Below are 9,452 nucleotides of genomic sequence, written 5' to 3'. Positions count from 1 at the left end.
TATATATATATATATATATATATATATATATATATGTATGTATGTATGTATGTATAACTTCTCTACAGAGAGCTACATTTTTCTCCCATCTGTTTTTTAAATAACTCCCATCCAAGCCTTGTTGAATAATAAAACCTCCCTTTCCTTCTGTGTATGCATGAATGTACACACATATAATTACATGTGCTGTGCACACAAACATATGCATGAAATATGTACACATCTGCATAATACATGTGCATCAACACACATTTCACTTAGCTGTACATATGTTTAGGTGTATATCTATTTAGATGTGTATGCCTGTGTGAGTGATAGATAAATATATACATATATTTATTTATTTATGTGTGTTATATATATATGTTTGTGTGTGTGTTTCTACATATATATGTGTGTGTGTGTTTCTACATATATATGTGTGTGTGTGTAGAAAATTAATGTAGACAGCAGTTTGCAATGTTTCACTAAAAAAGAAAACTATAATTGTCATTAAATGTGACTAGGGTGTTAGAAACACCTATGTTGCTAGAAATAATATTTATCGGACGATTACAGTCCCTGTTAGTATATATGTATGAAATTGTATGCTTTGACTGCAACATTAGAGCATTTTAGCTCTTATTTCTAGCAATGTAGGTGTTTCCAACACCTTAGTCACATTTAGTGATTGGCGTTAGGAAGGGCATCCAGCTGTAGAAACTCTGCCAAATCAGATTGGAGCCTAGTGTAGCCATCTGGTTTCACCAGTCCTCAGTCAAATCGTCCAACCCATGCTAGCATGGAAAGCAGACGTTAAACGATGATGATGATGATGATGATGATGATGATATATACATATATACTCACACACACACCTGTATGTATACATTTCTATATGTGTATCACCTAATGATTGCTATGGTGTGAAAGTTATGCAGTGAGAAAGGTATTTTGATTTTTATAAAGTGTGTGTGTTTAAATGTATATTAACTGTAAACAAACCCATTTTATGGCTGAAGAAGGCATCTTCCAAAAGACAATGTCTGATATCATCTTAAAAAAGAAATACTCATTCTTCTTCATCTGTCCATATGTAAAGAAGTCAATCACAGATGTTTGCATTAAATGTTGGAAATGAATCAGCTGCAAACTACAGACACATAGATTGTAAGTTTGTATCCTATTGCCATTTTCTTTGTTTCAGTTGACTGTTGCAGGCAGAGTTACTGTTTTAGAATAGTGTCCTATACAATGGAGACACTTTTCACATGTCCACTTCAGCTGTACACCTTAGCCATAGCTTGGCACTAACTCTGCCAGCTTTTGTGGATTGGCAAAAGATCCAAATCTTTTGTATTATGTTATCTTGGTTTTGTTGTTAAATTTTTAATTTTTATATAAGTGTTCTGTAGACAGTTCATTGTCCTCTTCCTTCCTAACCTGACTATATCACCATTATTTTTATTTCTCTGAGTGTATGTTTTCATGTGTGTCTAAATATATATATTGATAGATAGATTTAGATACAGATATATTTACATACATATAATGCGCACCATGTGCATATGCATGTGTGTATTTATGTGTCTCTCCCCATAATTTGTTTGTGTGCTTAAATATATATGTATTTTCATTGATGAATATTTGTGTGTGTGTGTGTGTTTGCGTGTGTGTGAGTACAGTTGGTAGAGTTGCAATATTAAGTAAATATATATTTTGATATCTGTTGTGAATGGTATATTTTTGCAGTAGAAACCTTCTAAAGACTCTTCATGATATAGATAACTGGCACCAACCTATGTCCTATTAAAGTTGCTACCATTTCTATTGCCGATTCATATTTGGATCTCTGACATGATACTCACATGTTTTGGTCATTATCTGCAACATTCTTATGTCTTTAAATTTTGCCAAATGCTCTGATATCTGCAAGGTGTTATTCTTGAACATCATTAGAGAAGCATATTTAATCTGGTGTATGATAATGAATTGTTTGTAGTATACATTTGGATATGTCTACTAGATAACAGTTTATTTTCAAGTATTCGAGATAGCCAGCAGATAGCAGATCTGTAGAGTATTGGACAGGTCTGTAGAGCATTGATATTATGCCATGTTGAATATTTGAATATTTGCATGCTAAAAAAAAGCAAGGTGTATGATAGAAATTTAGATGTGAAATACTATGAACTATTAGTGATAATTGTATAACATGTAAGAGATGTTTGAGATATGACTGATGTACCTTGGTAACTTAACAATTTGTTAGGGGTAGAAATATTTAGAGAGTTCATACTAAGAACTTTTTATGCTGCAGTGTGCATGCTTTCAAATGGCCAGTTTAATTTTTATTGATCAAACACAAAAATAGAGGATCCAGTATATTATAGCATAACATGAATGGAAATGAGAAAACTCCATACTGCAGACTTATCCAACTATGCTAACATGGAAAACTGGATATTAATTAGCAGTCATGATAAATGCTTAGATGAAACAGGGTGGATGAAGGATCCATTACTGTGTGCTTTGAAATCACTAGACTTCTTGTTAATTTTGCCATTTTTCGTCTCCGTCCCCCAATAATGGCTACAGAGTGTCACTTGTTGCAAGCATTTCCTATTTGAGTTTTCAGTGATTTGTAAAGACATTTCAATAGTTTATCTTGTAGTTGTTGCTGTTGTTATTATTGTTGCTGTTGTCCATAATTGTTTTGTCCTCACATCTCTGCCATTCCTATTGTTAATTATGTTTTATATTCATCCTTGCTGTTACTGATATATTGTTAATCTATTTCTAACTAGAGGACTTTCCTTAAACATAACTCCATGTATCTTGTACACACTCAGTTTGTTATGTATGTATATGTATCTTTTCAGATACACACATTTGCATGTATGAATATGCATCCTCACAAAAACACACACACATGCAAGGACACAAGTGCACGCATGTGCATGCACACATATATGCATGTACCCACACACACATGTACAAATACAAATATAGTGATTTGTTTCCTTCCTGCTTCATATCTGTTTTTCAGAATTGTTATGGTTTGAGCAAGTCTGGAAGTTTTGACTTCTAGTAGAGAAATTTGGGGAAATGACTGAGTATATTTATCATAATAGTATCTACATAAAAAGCGGTGTCTCATTAAGCTGAGAGCCATTACTGCATTTTTCGTGCTCAGATGTGCATGTACATGTTGCAAATTGTGTATCTGTCCACAACCAAGATCACTGCTCTCCATATCATCATCATACATATCTCATATGTATATATGTATATCCTATATCAGTTGACAATTTTTAGTTTGTGTAGACCTCAGGTACAAACTGCTACACATACACGCATTTATAGATACTCTCAATGTATAAATACATTCAATGTATTCTTACAAAATTATTTGGTACATGAGGAGGGTTGCCATACCAACTAAATTCCCTTGAATTCACATATTTTAAAAAGAACATAATGGATAAGGTACGTGACTTAGTGGTTAGAGTATTCAGCTCATGATCATAAAGTCATGAGTTTGATTCTTGGCCTTGCACTATGTCCTTGAGCAAGACACTTTATTTAACGTTCCAGTCCACTCAGCTGGTAAAAACAAGTAGTACCTGTATTTCAAAGGGCCAACCTCATCACATTCTGTGTAATGCTGAATCTCCCTGAAAAGGGCACACATATCTGTGGAGTGCTCAGCCACTTACACATTAATTTCATGAGCAAGCTGTTCCTTTCTTCAGATCAACTGGAACTCTCATCATCATAATTGACAGAGTGCCAGTTTGTAATGGATAATGGAGTTTAAGATAGATTATGTATTAAAAAAAAAAGATGGTTATCACTAGAATATTTTTCAACATGGTTAACTAAAATCACATCTCTGCCAGTTACTTATATTCTCTTATATGTTATCAAAAATGACCTGCCTTGATCCTTTAGTTTGTAAATTTGATGTGGCGTTCATTATAGTCTAATGGTGTTTGCAATCCTTAACAGCATCAAAAATTAGTTTACAGTTGATTTCTTCATCTACACTCACACACACACACACATACATTTTGCTCTACTTATGTACACACACCATTTCAATGTGTATTTTATGTGAAAGAGACAGCATAACTCAAAAATGGTTGGTTATTAATTATCTGCTATTAAACTGCTATACTGTAATTAAAATCAAATTTTAATTAAAACATTTTGAATTATATTTACTATTTATAATTTCCAGTTTCTTTTTTGAATTTTATTTTCTATTTATGTATGGTTAAGAAATTTGCTCCCCAACCATATGGTTTCAGGTTGAGTCTCACTGTGTGGTACCTTGGGCACATATTTTCTGCTGTAGCCCCAGGCTGAACAAGGCCCTGTAAGTGAATTTCAGAGATGGAAGGTGAAAGAAGTTATTCGCTTATGTATATACAGGTGTGCATATTTTTATGTCTCCTTGTCCTGACACCTCGTGATAGTTGTAACTGAATGGTAATGTCATACAGACAGTGTTGTTTATTTCCAGTATTCTATATAAACTTATCTGAACATGGAGAAATATTATCAAGCTTGGAAACAGGTGAGGGTTGGCATCATGAATGGCATCCAGCTGTAGAAAATCTACTTCAGTAAACTCCATCCAATCTATGCAGACTTAGAAAAGTGGACATTAAAATGATGATCATTTAACTCCATGAGACACCTATTATGTCATCTGCTCAATAAGTAGTTATTTCACAATATTTTCACACAAATGGATGTATTGTGAAGGTGTTTCGTGGAAGATTTTTTGAAAATGGTTACAACTGCTGCTGGTGCTCTTAAGATGGTAGACTGAAATGTTGGTTTTGTGAAGGAAAAAAAAAAGCTTACAACTGTTACTCAATCCCTTGTTTCCTCTTGGAAACTACTATTTACAAAAAAATAGACTTAAAAGTTATTAATTATAAGATCAATAAAGCTGAATAAGTTTACAACTGTTTACTATTACACAGTAATGTACATTGATTGAATTATGGTCAAATACTTGGAGCATTTGTAGGGTGCTTAAGAGAAATCAGACTATTTTTAGATATGAAATCCATAATTTTCCTTTGCTAAAAGCTTGTGGTTTTCACAGATTTTTCGTAGTATCTGAATGAACTTAATTTTTAAATACAAGATTCGGAGGGAATCAGTATGATATTTGACTTAATCAAGAGTTTTGAGAGTAAACGTGGCAAATATCGATGTAACTTAGAAAGTAAAGGTACTATCCAAAGGTGAATGAACCAACTATAAGAATCTTGAATAACATGCAAAATAATTTATTGAAGTCTCTTAGGGCCATGGTCCTGAGCAGTTTGTTTTGAGAATTTCATCTGCAATTCAGGGAATTAGAGAAAATCAGTATAATTTATATAATGTCCTGATTAAAACAATTTCACAGATCTGAAATTATTTGTATTTAAGGGGTTGGATTTAAAAGATCTAAATAGGGAGATAGACAAATTCCATTCCTATCCCTTTTAGAAACAAAATTTCTTTATTTTGAGCTGATTTATTCAGGTCCATTATGGTTAACTTATGTCCAACTGAAAAGCTACACTGAGCATACCATCCGGCCAGAGGATCAGATTGAACTTAAATGCTCTGTCAACAACAAAGTTATGAAACATTTCAAATTATCAATCTGAAAGAGTCAGTTATTCGGGGGAAATGATGCATGTGTTAAATTGAATTTATTAAAATGATTTGAAGGGAGCTCATCATGAGATTACCCTGATCTGTGTAAAACCTTTGGAAAATTACCTTGTCAGTACTCAATTAAGTTAAACCAGTCACACTCTCACAAAGAACTCCATTTGCTGTTTGTGATAAAGTGAAAGCTTAACTTGATTACATGGAGCAGCTTAGTGTTATTGTCAAATAGTATCACCATGAGCATCAATGAACCCAGTGATCACAGTACAAAAAGGTGACAAGATAAGGATTACATTGATCCAATCAATCTTAAGTTATTGTGTGGGTATCACCTAGCTGTAACAGTTGAGGAATTTTCTGCGTAAATAGGCAATGCTATTAAGTTCACTAAACTGGGTGCACAACTCAGTTACTGGCTTACAGAGCTGGAAGATGAGAGCTCAAAACTGTGTACAATGAATACATTGTTTGGCAGATATTGCATTTGGTTTATGAAGCTTGGGAGATGCTATGCAATGAGCCATGGAAAATATCTTTAAAGGAATTGATGGTTTGAAAATCATTGTTGACATATTAATGTTGGGGTGTCAAAACAAGGAACATAACAGAGGATTAAAACAAATCCTGACAAAGCAGAAATTGGTAAAACTAAGTTCGTTATGTTGGTTACATACTTATGCAGTTCGCGAGCTTCCACGACTTACAAACAAGTAAGACACGGATTGTTTTTTTTGAGTGACTATGTGTATTGCAAAATTTAGTTCTAATTTATCTAATGCCTCAGCACTATTATGTGAGCTTACCAAAGATGACATTGAATTCATATGAAATGATACACACAGGAAGAGGTTTGGTAAACTGATAACAAACACTGTACTTCTAAAGTATTATGATGTCAAGAAATCAATTATACTTTCTGTAGGTAGCTCAAGAGCAAATCGTGTATATTACAAGATGATCACCACTTCATGTATGCATCATGTGCACCCTCCATGACCCCCCCCCCCAAAAAAAAAGTTACAAGTAACTAGAGAATGAACTGCTAGTCATAGTCTTTGGATGCTGACAGTTCTATGACTACGTATATCGAAAGACAACATTGGTTGAAACTAATCACAAACCAGACCTGCAAAGCTACTATCTCAAGAGTTATGTACAAACCAGGAAAAGATTTACATGGAGCTGATTCTGTAAAGCATACCTGAATGAACATGATGATTCTCTCTATAATGAATTGCTAGATGTTAATGTTATCAGCTCAATTTATGAATGTGAAACCCAGGGTTACCCCATAAACTGATTGTATCTGTCTTTATCTATCTATCTATCTATCTGTCTATCTCTATCTATCTATCTATCTATATTATAAACTGAAGGAACCATGACCAATAGTTGGAGAGTTGCTTCTGCTGCTGCTGCTAACCTGAATGCCAAGCAGTTTAAAATAATGAAATCTATGTAAATATACATTTCTGTGATTGCTTACTTCTGAAGATAAGCCTTTGCACCTGAAATATAAAGGGTTCTCTTTTTTTTTTTTAAACTTTCTGCATTGTTAGAAGCTTTCCTTATTTCCCTTTTCTTTCACTTTCTACTTCTGTACTACAATGCTTCAAACAAACTAAAATGCTCACCCCAGCATGATCACAGCTTTAGGGCTAAAACATATAAGAGTATATATATATATACAAACACACACATTATGTGGGCGATATTTTCAACTGAGATGTAACAACTGTATCTGATTTTTTGAGTGCTTCAGTTCTGTGTATATACATATATTTGCTGACATTTAGCAATGGTTTCTCTCATTGTTTAGAGATGCCATTTTTATCCGTATATATATAAAAGCCGAGATGTGTGTGTGTGTGTGTACGTGAGTATAATTTATGCACGTCCACAAATTAGCATGCATGTTGCTCCAATTTTAGGAGGACATTGTTCATGACCCTATCTGCATTTTCGTCGACTTTTTCTCTCAGAGGCACCTGCGTATAGCTGTAAAAATCGATAAACTTTTACCAATTTTGAAGTTTGTTGACATGGCGAAGTCAAATCTGTGCGTACGCGCGTGAAGGAGAGAGAGAAAGAAAGAAATAGTGTGTTTGTGACAAGGGGAGATACAGAGTGTTTGCTAGCGTCTAACAAAAAAAAGTCAACAAAATGCGAGAAAAGGAGACACAAAGCGTCTAAGGAAAAAAAATTTCTCTAACCAAGGCAGAGTTTGTTTGCCATTGTCTAACAAAAGAAAAAAAGAACGAAAAAGTGGAAGAGGGAGACAATGCGTATTGCGAAAGAAAATGTAGGTAAGGAAGACAGAGTAAGTGTAAAATGTAAAGTGCATTTTTTTTTCTTAGACATGAGATATAGTTTAAAATATAAGATGTCTTTGAAAGACTATATTCTATAATGAGATTATATATACTTTCTCACACAACAATTAGAATATATTTATTTTAAATCATTTATTTATTTTAAATCGTTCATCTTTCCCCCACGCCTCTCACACACGCACATATACTACTTTGGGAGCAAAAGAGTTTTGTTTATATTTCACAACTATGAAACAAAAAGGTATGTAACAATTTGTCAGTCACCCCCCAACCCGTTTTTCGGACCACAAAAAGGGTTTGGCAATTTTTCAGATTAACACCCACATGATTTCCACTAGGGTGTTACAGTTAGGGTTAGGGTTAGAGTTTTACGGTTAGGATTAGGGTTAGGGTTAAGGCTAGTGTTAGGGTTAGGATTAGGATTAGAGTTGGTGTTAGGGTTATGGTTTTAGGGTCAGGGTTAGAGTTAGAGTTAACCTAGAAGGGACAGGCCCCTTATTTTTTGGTTAAGGCTGTTGGTAAGTTTTCCTAAGTTACTCCAATCCAGATCCCCAATGCAAACCTTCAGATCAACCTTCTCCTATGCAGATCTCTAATGCAACATTTAAAAAAACAGTCAATGAGTGGAAACAACCAATAAACTGATTCCTTATGGGATTACCCAATCAAATTGCCAGCAGACCATTTTCAGCCAAACCAATTTCAACGGATTTCGGTCAAATCTGATGTCGATGTTACTTATTTTGGTTTGAAATAAAGCACTTGATCACTTAATAATCCTAACTTAATCCCGAGCAGCGCCGGGCTATACTGCTAGTCACTGATAAAACGGTCAGCATTTTTGACATCACGGATACGCTAATAGTAAAATAAAACATTTTTTTTTTCACTTCGTTGCTGTCCCGTCTCATTGAAATATCAGACAAATTATAGATACTGAATAAGGTAATTAGTTGTTTCAGGGCCTCAACCTTGCTATCACCCGCGGTAATAGCGTGCGTGTTTAGAGGTGTCTCAAAAACTTAGAGGAAAACACCAGTTTCTCCTGGGATGATATAATGGGGACAATGAGGACAACTTTTTGATTATTTTGACAAATTTTGGATCTTGTTCAAAACGGGGGCACCAGTTTTCATTTATGTTTTATGTAGTGTTTTTGGTACCGAAAGACTTTCAAACTTCGTATACTTATCTATTTTGTGTTATACAACAGAAAAAAAATTTTGTATTCGAATTTATTTCATGTAAAAAATTGTCTTATTTCGATAATTTCAACCAATCACTGACAAATATTCAGCTGTTTACAAGTTACTTCTTTGGCAGTTTAAGCGGTGTAAAGCGTATTTAATCTCCATTACTTCTGACATTTTGCAGAGGCAACATACATGTGTTCGTTTTCCCTAACCCTAATTGACTTGCTCCTTCCCTCAAAAACCATGCCTTGTGCCTATAATA

Source organism: Octopus bimaculoides, chromosome 6, assembly GCF_001194135.2.
Source record: "Octopus bimaculoides isolate UCB-OBI-ISO-001 chromosome 6, ASM119413v2, whole genome shotgun sequence".
Lineage (NCBI taxonomy): Eukaryota > Metazoa > Mollusca > Cephalopoda > Octopoda > Octopodidae > Octopus > Octopus bimaculoides.
This window is presented reverse-complemented; position numbering follows the sequence as displayed.